We start from the raw sequence: 14,767 nt of genomic DNA, 5'->3' as shown, positions 1-14,767 counted from the left end.
CTTGGCTTGTACGTGTGATGCGCTGGGTTCAATCCTTGTCATCAGCCTCCCCATTCCAAACTGAAAAACATCCATTCTCTTCAGTATCATGGTTGACCTCATGTGGCCCCTTCCTATATTATGCATCTCCTCTTGCACCACTCTTTGCCATGCTTATTTTCTTCATAATTACAGTGTGCCAATTCCCTTGCAATTTTATAAACAAGGCACTTTTCTCTCTTAAGTCCTTCCCCTTCTGTTTCCTGCTTTGTGTAGCATTGTTTCCAAATTTTCCCTCCGATTAATTTTTATATTCTTTGTTTTTGAATTTACACTATTGGCTCCATTCACCTCTGGGTTACCTTGGCAGCACTGATTCGGTGTCACAACCAGTAAATCGGTATAGCAAAAATTCTTTACAGACAATATAGACACATGGACATTTTTAAATTAGTAGCTGGGATATGACATGGCTCGGTCTCATAGAAATTTTAATATTATGAGATCCATAATTCTTCATCTTTCTTCCCCTTATAATTAAAAGTTATGCTTTTCTCATAAATAAATTTTACTCATTTCTAGTCTTCTTATTCCGAGGAAGTTGATTACATAATTTATGGCATTTTTTTCCATTTCAAAAATTATGTATCATTTGAACTTTTTACTTTTTTACAATAAATATTCATACCCTGATGATACTTTTTCAAATACTTTAGCTCAATTTTATACAAATCCTTAAAATGCCCATATAAGGATTCAAAAGCTTTACTTAATTTTTAGCATCAGGTTTCTAAATACGTAATTCTTTCTTTTTTGGGGAATTCTTTTCATTTTGTATATGAAAATTATTTTTATAATATATTTATTTTTAAAATTAAAATGTATTTTTTTATTTATGTTCACTGACTTTATGTATTTTCTTATTTATGTTAATTTTCTCTGAATCATTTTTAAATGAATAGAAATCTGAAAAGTAGAGAAATTACTACTACTACTGAATTGTTTTAAGAAACAAAATTTTCTATAGCTAAAACCCATATTCTATTGGGAGTAAATTGAAAATCTGTATTTCTTTTCATTGACCATTATGTAATATTTCTCAAGAAAATAATCCTAAAAAAAAGTTATTTCCTTGGAAAACTGTTAATAAAATTAAGCAAGGCTCCTTGAATCTTTACATGGGGCTTGTGAGCATTTGTACAGAAATTGGAAAATACTTGAAAAAAGGTCATCAGGATGTGAAAATTAATGCTAGAAAATTAAAAATTTCAAACTAAACCTTTTAAAATTTTATCTAATTCATATATATTAATAAAACATTTATTTGTTTATTTTGAAATATCTTCTATTATTTTTATTTTAAATAGAGTAAAATGAAAAATTAAGAGGAGATTAAATTAGAATAATATTTGTTGATTTTATCTAACCTCTGTCAGCATCGTCCTGCATTTGACAACATAAACGTGTGCATCTTATTCTTTGCATGAAACTTAATTTGAAAATTCTTTTTCTATTAAATAAAGAGGTCAGTTTTGCCAAAGGAAAACAAGTTAGAACTTAAAATGAAAGCATGCATTGAATATGTATGAACTCAGTAAACAAATATTGAGTAAGAATCAAATAATGATAGGAATATGATTTATGGTACATTGACATCAATCAAAATACACACTCATATATGAACATTAAAATGTAGTTATGAAATTTATGTACATAATTTACCATACCTTCACAAACATAAATTTTATAACTGAAATATATTAATTGTAGCATTTTATAATCTCATGAACAAACTATGATTACACAATAATATCTATTTATATTTAACTCAGTATGCAAGAAAATACACTTTGTTGACAGCTAACGAATATTATGACATGTTTATGGCTACACAATGAGAACCGATTTGAGGCTGATAGAAATGCAAACTAGTCTGCAAGAACACATCATTCATATTGCATGTTGATATTTTCAGGCTCAATATAGTTTATTTTACTTCCCAGGAAAAACCAAGAGTTCATCTATCACCTGCTTAATTGTCTGTGGCAAACATTCAGGCCCAAAGAGTGTTGAAAGTACACCATCAGCAGAGCAAACAGGCTGTGTCCACACAATACCTTTCCACACACCCTTTCATCTTCATAGACATGGGGTGGGGGGTATCCAAAGAGTAGGAGGAGCAAAGAGGAAATGCAAGAGATGATGGTGGTGATGATGAGTATGTTGATGATGTGGTGATCAGGAAAGAAAGCACTGTGGGTAACTGCTCAGGCTCTAGCCTTTTCAATGTAATACTTTGGATTCTCATTCCTGACTTATTACCACTGCTAAAGCCCAGGCTGTTTAACTTGCTGTGTCTCACTTTACTTGTCCGAAAATGCACCTTATAATCAGATCAACCCAAGGACTTTCTTAAATTGTATTACAGCATATGTTTTGTGCATTGCCTAGACTCACTTTTCTGGTTACCTTGTCAAAATTGAATCTTTCTTCCAAAACGTTAAGAATAATAATGAGTATTTTCAATAAATTAAAGATTCACAAAGTTTTCTCTTTTTGACAAATAGAAGCCCAAGGGATTAATTTTTTTCATCTATTACTATTTTTTTTCCTACAGGGTCAGTGTGGTTATATTTGATTCTTCTATTTTGTTTCTATTTTCTACTTACTAAGATGAGGAAATTTATTTTGCGTTTGAACATGCTGTTGCAACTGCAGAGTTTTTCTCCTCTTTGAGATAACCAGTTTGATTTGGTATCTTAGAGCAGAAAGGCAAAATAAAAACAAAATTCTCATACACTTGATCTTAATGCTTTGTGATTGGCAAAGTCAGACTTAATTATTCTATGTATTTTTATACTCCATATAGATAGATAGATAGATAGATAGATAGATAGATAGATAGATGATAGATAGATAGATATAGATATATATCTCCCTCCTCAGGCTCAAAGATTGGGAAAGATTCAACATTAACTTTTTTTGGGAAAAACCTAGGATGAAGAAAATAACTTTGAACCATTTATTTTTCAAACCATCCATGGGCCTGTGAATCTCCTTTGCTTATTTTGGTGAACATATATCTCACTTGGATATCACCTGCTTTCCTAGGTTCAAGCACATCTCTAATTCTCAGGATGAGAATTACTGTCACAAATTTATTGGTACTAAATGTACCTCCTCCCGAAAGAGAAGCGCTCATATACTTTGTGATGGCTCCAACAACGTCTGCCATGTTATTTGACACTGATGTGAAGGATGTGTTTCCTGTTTCAGACCAACTGAGGGCTTTTTATCCCCTAGTTTTTCCTCTCCAATCGCTTTAATCTTTCAGATGGATTTCTTTTCTGGGGTGCATATCTACCATTAAAATCCTAATTTAAAAAATATGGTGAAATGAATGCCTATTTTCTAATACTTAAACAAGTAAAATAAAAGAAAAATAAATAAAAATGTATTTATTTTTAAAAGGATATAACTATCCAGTTAATGGTAAAGCTACAATATTCAATTCCAATTCCACTTTTGGAATAAAAAATAACAAAATACTTTACCTAATCCAAAATTCATGGACAAAAGATATTCTTAGTTCTATTGTCTATCCTATTTGGGAATGCACAGAATGACTTGACATGACAATATGTACCTGCTTCTATGTATTTTATGATCATCTTTATTGTTCTATAGGGTTGCTCAATGAAACAAAAAGCAAACAGAAGCAAATGTGCTTAACTTCCTAGTCACCGTCTCCATAATCAAGAAAGGGAAAGAGGCATATTTGGATGATACAGAATACTGAATCTCTTGTTTTGATTTTTTTTAAATAAAATATTAATCCTTTAACATTGAATCTGTGAAGTTAATAAAAAATTTATTTAATACTTCTATTCATTCTTTAGGGATAGGTACTATCAAAAAGATAGAAAAATACAGAAAAGTTATAATAATGCTGTCATACAATAGAAACTAAATGAGCATGCTACCATAAATTTATTTCCTCTTTAAGAAACAGAATTGAAATTCAAGAATTTGAAAAAAATTATAAAGATGGACTTATTTTGTTGAAATATATTAGAAATTGCATATTTCTCTTCTTTTTTATGTTTTCTTTTTCACTCATGGATACTGGATATGTTTATTTTTCTTCCTTCTACATTTATCATATTATGTACAAAACGATCATATGCTGGTCTTTTCCAATGTATTATTTGGAATTTAATTTTCATTTAACATATTTTGTCTCTTGCACTTTTTAAATTTTTTTAGTTGTAAATGAAAACAATACCTTTATTTTGTGTGTATATATATATATATATATATATATATATATATATAGTGCTGAGGATCAAACCCAGTGGCTCATACATGTGAGGAAAGTGCTCTACCACTGATGCACAACCGCAGCCCCCTCTTGCAATGTCTTAATTAGCCTTACAGCATAATTTTATTATTTTTTAGCTCAAAACATTACCATTTCCTCTAATTTTGATTTTTAACAAAACTAATTTATGACCACTTGCTCTATTAAATAATATTTTATTGCATAATTAATATCGCAAAACAAATTTGGCACCATGTTCTTCTATTTTGAACAGTTTTCAATCATTTATATAAATATTTACTGTTTTTCCCTCCTTCTTAGCTTTCTCTCTTACATTTAAAAAATCAAAAAGGGAATTATTTTATTTCTTTTCATATTTCATATGGAAATCCTGCCTAAATATGTTGATTCTCTCTTAACCCCTTACAATTCTAAGTAGTGTCAAGCTCTTGTTTCATTTGAGGTGAAATTTAAAGGCTGTTTTTCGTTCACTTTTATTAGCTTTCTTTGAAGAAATAGCACAATAATTTTTGTGTTATGTGAATATCTTGCTTTGAACCAAGGTTTACTTTATTTCAAGATTTTCCAATATATATGGAGTGCTTTAGCATAGAAGAATTTATATTTGACTCTTAGAAGCTTTCTCTTGTTCTCTCATTCAATGTAGCATTCTAAAAGATAGTAACCAAAGAAATTTTTCCCATCTCTTATGAAGTCTTATTAGATACTGTTAAGGAAAAAAAATTTCTTGACATGTGTTAAGATGGCAATGTATCCTTTATGCAGGGGCCAAGATGATAGGTGTGGGTTCCACTACATCGGAGTCTTGTATGCAGAAAGAGATTGGAGTTATCAAGCATGGAATTATACTGATAAAACCAACACCGAGGTGAGGTTCATTTTACTTTTATTTACGTAAGAATCTAGATGAAAGGAAGCGAATTCTATGTGTTCCACATTTGAAAAAAAATAGTTTAGTACAACTACTTTTTTAAATTTAATACCTGCCATTACAAAAGAATGTGAGTGAATGTATATGTATAATTCTTGGTTTCTGTCATTTAATAAGCTACAATTTAGAATCACTAGAACCCAAGAAAACTTACATTGCCCTGTTCTTTCATCTCAAAGTGATGTAATCAGTGCTTAGAAAGTTAAGGAACATGTCCATACTCATTCACAGAGGTGGAGTTGGAAAAAAAATATAGATATAATATTATAATGATATTTTATATATACCATTTTTTCTTTTCTTTTTTTTGGCAGTTCTAGGGTGTTCTACCTCTGAAATTTATCCCTATATCTTTTTATTTTATTATGAGACAAGATCTTGCTAAGTTGCTCAGGCTGCCAGACCTTGAACTTGCAATTCTCTTCATTCAGCCTCCTGAGTTGATAATACACAGATGAGTACCACTGCACCTGGCTACACACCATTTCTTGAGTAACAGAGATATATTTAGCTAAATATAAATATAATGACAGAATACTGTAAAAATATTTTTTGAATGTAGTGAATGATTGACTATCATTTAAAAAATTATAGACCTAACATTTAAAAAATTTACATGTTAACTTTTTTTTAGTCATTATTTTCAGGAGATCTTTCTCCAGATTGGCTGCCTACATTTAAAGAGCAGGAAGAATAGGAAACTTTTTATCCATAGAAGAGAAGAAACACTGTATCTTAAGACAAGAGGATTTTCTCTGGTATTAACTGTTCTTAAAGCAAAGATTAAAAGAGAGAGCAAGAATAGGATAAAAATAAATGAAAATTATTTCATGCCCAGATATAAGTTTGCAATACAACAAGAAGTTAATTCTAGCACTGAAGAATAAATTTATACAACATAATATAATTCTTTCATTTTATTTGAAAAATATTTATTAGTTTTATGTCTATTGTTAAAATATCCAGTTATTTAACCAAAGTGTATTTTTCCCCAGTATGTTATTATATTGAATTCTTGAGATAGAAATAAAAGTTGGATAGAGATTATCCCAAGCCATTTAAGATTTGGATTTAGGATGCCCCAAACCCATGATGGATTTTTTAATTTGCTATGTACAGTGAAGGAAAGGATAAGATTTAAAACTGTTTCTCTGACCCCTTGTTTTATAACACTAATAATGATCAAAGAAGGGGACACTGATGAATTTATAAAGAACCACAGTACATAATCAAGCAATCTCTTGACTTCTGGCCCCCAACTTATTCATTGTCACTCAGAGAAGGTGGGGTTACTTATCTGCTTAATGAAAGATATGGGTGTCTGCTCCCTCCTCCAGATACTTCTAGACTTGAGAATACAAAGTCAATGTTTTCTACCTGTTTGTTGGAGAGCTCTACCATTTAATGATTAGTGGTTGAATAAGTGGATGTTCCCCAATAATTTGGAAAGAAATATTAGGGAGTTGTTTGGATTGAAGATATGTTTATATACACAAGTACCACAATGAAAGTTGGTAATAATTCTGATATTTGATCTTTTGCTGTTTGATCTCTACATTTATATTTCAACAAATGAATAAAACATGGTGGGTTTGATTAAATTGCTTAAAACCTTGAATATTATATTACTAAGTTTTTCACTACTATAATGAAAACTTAAGATATCAAATATATAAAGGACAAAGCTCTATTTTGCTTACAGTCTTGGAGTTTCAGTCCATGGCTGGTTGGCTCCAATGTTTTAATCTAGTCTGTGATGAGACAGTACTTAATAGCAGTGAGCATGTGGTAAGGTGAAGGTGCTCACCTCATGGTGACCAGGAAGAAAAAAAGAGAAGAATAAACTGGTGTCCCAACAAAACTTCAGGGGCATACCACAATGACCTCAAAATTCTCACAGCCTTCATCTCTTGAGGGTTTCCACCACCTTCCAATAGTGTCAAGCAGAGGAACAAGCTTTTAGCACAGGGGCCTTGAGGAACATTCCAGATCCAAACGGACAGCCATGGATGAAATACACACACTGATGCATCACCAATGCACATCTAGGTTTCCATTACCTTTTAAATCAAGCCTTAATGTCAGGATAAAAAAATGTATGACTGTTATTTAATTTAATTCATCACTGCTTTGAGATACTTTTAGTTGAGATTTTTCCTGCATGATATGTGCTATTATGTTAACAAACTTGATTTTCTCTTGTTGATACGTCATTTATTATAGATGGTCTAGCTCTATGAAGAACTTGAGAGAAATTAGGAGAGAACATCTTTTCCCCTCCAACACATTATCATAATTTTAACTTATTTTTTCTTTTAAGATTAAAATATCAATGCCATGAAATAAATTTAATGAATGTACATAATTATTATTCCTATAAATATAAGAAAACGTAATATGTTCAGATTTTTATATTTGTAGAAAATGTTTCATTAGGTTATTAATCTGCAATAGAATTTAGAACAAGGTAATAACATTTGAAGAAAAAAATTAATCTAATAGTTTTGATGCTATTAGTATTATTTTTCTGGCAGATTTACTTCTCTATAAGATTTGCATGCTATGTGATTGCTTATTATATTAGAATATAAGTGTGTTCAGCAACATAAAATATTTAATTATTAAGGAAAAGTGATGTATTTTTACTATTCTTTCATTTTAAATAGTATATAGACTTACATACCTAAAGTATCATACACATAAGCATTATTATGCATAAAAATGTCACTGGGATACTTATTTATAAATCTGATTTTTAAATGAGCTCCTTTCACTTTTAAGTGAAACATAATTTTTAAAAATATATTTAATTCATTCACATTATAAATTTTCCATATCTGGGTTTCATTTGAAAGTCATTCTAAAGTGTTTTAAATATTTCATAAAGAATTTTAATATATTTAACTAAATATGGAAAAAGGTTATTTTAAATATGATTTAAACCATGATGAATTGTATGCTCATTGAAACTATAGCAATAAAATAAATTCAATAATAAATAAAAACATTAAGAAGCAAAATATTTAAAGAAATTATTTACCCAAGACCATGAATAGATTATAAATAAGAACATGGATTCTCTTAAAAATTTGTCCTTAGGTAAATACTAAGTAAAACCACATGTGTTAGAAAGTCTAAAATGAATAAGACTGGCAATTTCAAGTATTATTGAGAATACAGCACAACCAGTAATTATTTGTACACTGCTGGTAGCAATGACAATGCGACAAGTTCCTCAAAAAACACTGGAAAGATTTTTAAACCTATACACAATATAACCCAAGTTACACAATTAAGTATTTACACAAAGCATGCCAATACAAGAACTGTAAACAATGTTTATATGGGCTTTCTTAGTAATGGCCCAACCTGAGAAGAAAACAAATGCCCACCAATGAATGAATGAATAAATAAATTTAAGTATACCTTTACAGTTAATAGCAGACTATTTTAATGATAGTGAATTATTCATACAATAATAAAATGGATGAATCTCTCAATTGCATTTAATAAAAGAAGTTATCTAAGTACCTATCATATAATTACATATGGTAAAAAGCAAATCAGTTTTCTGGGATTGAGAATATCATAACAATATTCAAAAACTGAATATGTGCCATTATCATGATTGCAGTGATGTTTCTACGGGCATATGCTTTTCTTCAAATATTTAAAATTTAAGTCTTTATTGCATGTCAATTGTACACCAATAAATTTTCAGAAGGTGGGGGAATAAAGTTTGGCTAAACAGATTGTTGAGATCCATGCATAGACTATGCATGAACCTTTTCAGCATTGGAGCCACTGAAGAGGTAGATCTGTTTTTTGGGGGGAACTTAGAGTGGCAATCACACCATTAATATTGCCATTACATGTGAATTCCCACTCAACTCTGCTCAAAAAAGTCCTGCACAGCTCCAGAGATGGGGTGACTTGCTGTATTCACACAGCCTCTCAGAGATGGTGGTAGCCTGCCAAGATATCAATCAACCTGTTGACTGCAAAACATCCAGTAGCAAGACTCCACCCCTAAAACCTTATCTCTGCCTTTGATATACTTCCTTACATAAAACCACCAGAGCTTTGTTTCAATTGTTCAGCTTCAGTTCCTATGTGGGTGAGAAATATTAGGTGCTCCGTTAAACTATAATTCTGACTCTTTTATTTCTTTACTAATTATTTGAGAATCTATTTTCTCAGGTGACTTATCCCCTCCTGAAGAGGAAAAAATTACCTTGGAGAGGTGCTGGCTGCCTCACTATAGCAGATGTGTTGTGTCATAGACCAAGTGATCTATGAAAAAATATGATGAATAAATAGATCACCATCTAGATCTGAATCTAAGTCACCAGTTTAATTTTTAGGGAAAAAAAAAAACTATTCTCAAGAAGATGCTATAAATTGAGCTTACCTGCCTAATCTTCTAGGTCTTGTTGATATGTTAGTTTGGGGTTCCAGAAAGAATGTAAGATGAGTTGATAAATTGTTTGAAGATCTTTGTCTTGTACTGGAATTCACTAACTAATAGCAATTATGATTTGTATTATAAATCATGTCAAGTTATGACAATAAGATGCAAGATACTCAGTCGTATATGAATTTTAGACAAGAAACAAGTTTTTTATCATTAAGTCCCAAATATCACATGGATCATGCATATATACTAAGCCTACAGATACACTCAAATTCAAATTTAATTCAAAATCCTATTTTTTGTCCACCCACATCTGGTAACCCTGCTTCCTAGACACTGGCGAGGTCAAAGCATCATTATACAATTTCCTGGCACTGTGAAACACATCTTCACAGCAATTACCAAAATGTCAGTTTCACAAAAAGGAATAGGACAGATAAATAGGAATTGCCTAAAACACTTGGAGAAAGGCTATTCCAGCTGAATTAACCATGTTAGCATATGCATTAAAAGAAGACATTGCATTACTTTTTCAAAGTATAATGCATAATTATCTGTTGCTAGTGTATAAAGTACGTTTAGAAAAAGTAACTAAAGCAAAAATAGAAATTCTAAGAAATGCTATGACTCTCCATTATATTCACACCAAGAAATTGCTGGTTAACCCTGATGTAGAGAAGAATTATAGAAACAGAACATTGGATAACACAGAAAAAATATTGTGCTTCTCTTCCACACAGGTCATATCAGCAGTGACTTGTGAGATAATTGTTCTGACTGGCATGCTGTTTACTCAGTTTCACAGAACCTGGCTGATGATGGGATTAGAAAAAGACCAATAAAAACAAAAATAGAGAAAAGCAGATCTGGTAGTTCAACCTACTTCTGATGGAGGAGGTCTGACCAAGAGCAGCCTCTGACGTTTGTTACATAGGTTTTTACATCAAGGGGATTCACTGTGAGAACGTTTCTTTAAACGGAACTGCGGTCAAAATTTTGAACAGGCAATTAGAGTCATCAGTTCATGCCCACAATTCTCAATCCCTGGGCAGCTGGCTCCAGAACTGATAAACTCCATGGCAACCATGGAATTTCCTTTTGAATAGGACATCACTCTACAATCTGGCAGTTTTCTTGGTGCAGAGAGATTCCCAAGGGAGTGTCAGACTCTGTCTCTGGGCAGTTCAAAGACCCATCATTCATTCACCACTCTGGAGAGGGAATACTGAAAATACGCTGATTGGAAGAATATTTCAAAGGTAATCACTACATTCTAGGTATGGATTTACTAGAGATTAGTAAACTCTTGCATCATAAGAGTCTAAATGGAATGAGACACAGTGGGTAATTATCTGGTTTTAAAATAAAACTTGATACATCAGTTAATGTATGAAAGGCAGAAGGAATGAACCAAGGGCATTTCCAGGATTTATTTATTTATTTTTACTTTTGGGAAAATTGAATAGTGGATATTACTAAGATCAATTAAGGAGGAAGGTGACTGAAAAGTAAGTTCTTAAGGCAATGTGTTTTCTATTTTTGCCAGGTTAACTTTGAGTTACCTGTCCTTCAAAGCATATGGTTGAAAATATAGATTGACACATTAGAAGTTGAATTTAAGGGATCTGAATTCAGAGAATGAGATTCTAAGCTGCATATATAGGGGTGTGAATGCTCTACTGAACAAAAATCATTTGGAAAATGTTCCACATTTAAGACTTGTTCAGAGAAGTAGGGGCCAGGCCTAGGAGTGTAATATTCATTTTCTTCTTTTTTAACGTCATTTTTTGACATATTTTTGAGTTGTAGATGGACATAATACCCCCATTTTATTTTTATGTGGTGCTGACAGCTGAACTCAGTGCCTCATGTGTGTTAGGCAAGAGCTTTAACACTGAGCCACAACCCCAGCCCAAGAGTATATAATCTTATGGAAGTACAAGGAATTCATAAAGAAGAAAGTAATCATCAATATTGACATATCAGCAATATTCAACAAGATAATAAAGATAAATTTTACAAAATTTCCCCAGTGTTATTTGAAAAGTTGTATACTTTAGAATAAAAAAAAAAAACACTAAGACAGCATTATTGGAAAATTGTTAACCTGGTAGTTAACAATCATGTAACTTGGCAGGAAACAATCTAGAAACACTTAAGACAATTATAATAACAACTACTTCACATTACTATAGGTAAAAGTGTGTCTGCCTTCAGGTTTCCCAGAAAAAGCTAACTAATATTTATTAAAGAGATGTTATATACAAGGTGCCATATTATAGTAAATGTATGTAAATGTACAAGAATATAATTGAAATATTGCAAATACTTATAAAATGAATAAGAAAAATAAATATAGCATATTTTACCTATACATCATTTTATTTTAAAGATTTTTTAGGGCTGGGGATGTGGCTCAAGCGGTAGCGCGCCCGTCTGACATGCGCGCGGCCCGGGTTCGATCCTCAGCACCACATACCAACAAAGATGTTGTGTCCGCCGAGAACTAAAAAATAAATATTAAAAAAATTCTCTCTCTCTCCCCTCTCTCACTCTCTCTTTAAAAAAAAAAAGGTAAAAAAAAAGATTTTTTAAAAAATTATTATAATTCCTCATCTGAGATGTTTCTTTTCTCTCAAAAAAAAATGCTATGTGCTTCTTTAAAATCTATTGTGCTTTTTTAACTGAATAAAAATATTACTGCTATAATTAGTTTTAAGTGTTGATTAGAGGCTTAGATGTCTTATGAACATTGTAATTATGTAATCATACTGCCAGAGAAAATCATTTTAAAATCTCATACTTCATTTGTATTTGTATTCAATTTAATATAAAATGTCAGAATTATAGTATTTTATGTAGCAATTAAATTATTTTGCTCTTAAATGCTGATATTAAAATGTAATGTTGATCCATTTCTGATCATATCCTTTCCTACTGGAGGGACATATCTTAGAAAGACCAGCATCTTTATTGATTTCCTGTTTCTCCAGTTCCATAATCATATCATATTTATATCCACTGTACTTTGGTAAACAGTGTAATCAATGAAGTGTCTAAATACAGTGTTTTTTTATTATTAACATTTACCTGGAGGATTATAAATTACTTTAAAATGAAAATTACTTATAAATTAATTTAATCTTGGAAACCTCTGTACAGGAAATCACACTACCTTTATGTCCTTTCTAATGAACTTAAGTTTTGAAATTGCAATGTGTAAAAATATTTATTAGAAAACCTATGGGCTGGGGATGTGGCTCAAGTGGTAGCGCGCTCGCCTGGCATGCATGCGGCCCGGGTTCGATCATCAGCACCACATACAAACAAAGATGTTGTGTCCGCCAAATACTAAAAAATAAAAAAAAAAAAGAAAGAAAACCTTAAAAAAGTCCCTTAAGAACATATCATAAAATTGTTCTGCATATGTTATATAGTAGTAAGATGATATTCAATTAAGGGTGTGAAGAATTCCATTCACATGGTGAAATAAATATTCGAGGAGTTTATTTCCAAACTGGAAGAAAATTTCCTGAGAGAAATTATCAGACACAGTTCAAAAACCAATAGAATTCAGATTGGAACCAACATTCTAAAGCACAACAATTATGGCATTTCAATGCTTGCTATATCTAAGCTGTGCACTTGTATCTGCACATACACACAAACATATAGAACTATATTTTTTCTGTTCTGTTCCGCTCTCCTTTGTAGTGGTAGTTTCTCAGTAATTTCTATAAAAAGCAGAAATACAACCAGAAAGGCCTTTTGGATTTCAGTTTGTATTTTCAATATTTTATGCAGAAAGCTTAGAAACTGCTGGATTCAATTTTTTTTATTTAATGGATTCATTTCTTGTGACTTTGATGAGTTTGAATTAAATCTCTTTCCCCCCCCACAAAAAAAAATGCACTTGCTTTGATAGCACAAAATTGAAAGGGCTTAGACTTCAGCCCCTTCTTATTCATGTATTCTGAGAGTGGGATCAGATTCATCCATAGTACCTGGAATGAAATTAGGATGTTAATGCAAGGAAAGTCAGGTACTTTATATCAGAGGAAGAATGAAAGGATGCAGATCACTTGAAACAATTGACATTTTTGAAATAAATAATATTCAAGAACGTTCACAGAAGCTGTGACTAAACGATGTTGATTCAAGATATAACACTTGTAAGAAGATAAATTTGTGATATACTTAGATATTTACAACTGGAAATATCTTTGCATCTGTCTGAATAAAAGAAATACCTAATGCACATTCTGTCCCACTGGTTCTCAAAATGTCATTCTCAGATTAGTATGTGCATTATCTGATGGCTTCTTTTTATATTGTTAAAGGAATATTTCACATCTACTGAATTAAATTTCTTTTAGTATTTAAGAACGTCTGTTTTTTGAAAGACTCTAAAAATAGAAAGGAAAACCATTCCAGATACTTAAAAACATATATGCAAAGCTTGTATGTGGTAAAGAATTTGTACACAAAATAGAAGCACTAGTAAAAGTCAATAAAATAGGATGCATGACCATCAAATCGAGCAAAGGATTTGAAGAGAATTTCTAGGAGAGAAGATAAATAGCAAATATGAATATTTAAAGATGCTGGGATTGAAAATCATTAGGTGTAAATTAGTCCAGAGTGAACTTCTATTGCCCACTTATTAGAAGACTCGATGATTTTCTTTTTCTTTTTATTTTTTTCCAAAAAAATAAGGCTGTGCACTTTCTATAAGTAAGTGCCTGTAAGATGGAGCACTTGTGAGATGAAGGCACATGGATCACTTGAGCCCAGGAGTTCAAGGTCAGACTGGGCAATCTAGTAAGAGTCCTTCTCAATTAATTAATTAAGTCATATTTAAAAAGAAGGAAGTTTTTACATATGCTAAATCATGTAAAAACCTGAGGACATTATGGGTAGTGAAATAAGTCAGTCTCACAAGGACAGATACTAGATTCTTCTACTTACAAGAAGTATGTAGGTTAGTTCAGATCATAGAGATATGAAGAAAAATGGTGGTTACCAGGGATTGGGGCAGTTATTATTTAATTAGTACAAAATTTCAGTTTTACAAAGGAAAAGCATTACAGAGATAGTTTGG

Source organism: Urocitellus parryii, chromosome 2 (genome assembly GCF_045843805.1).
Source record: "Urocitellus parryii isolate mUroPar1 chromosome 2, mUroPar1.hap1, whole genome shotgun sequence".
Taxonomy (NCBI): domain Eukaryota; kingdom Metazoa; phylum Chordata; class Mammalia; order Rodentia; family Sciuridae; genus Urocitellus; species Urocitellus parryii.
Note: the sequence above shows the minus strand (reverse complement) of the source record.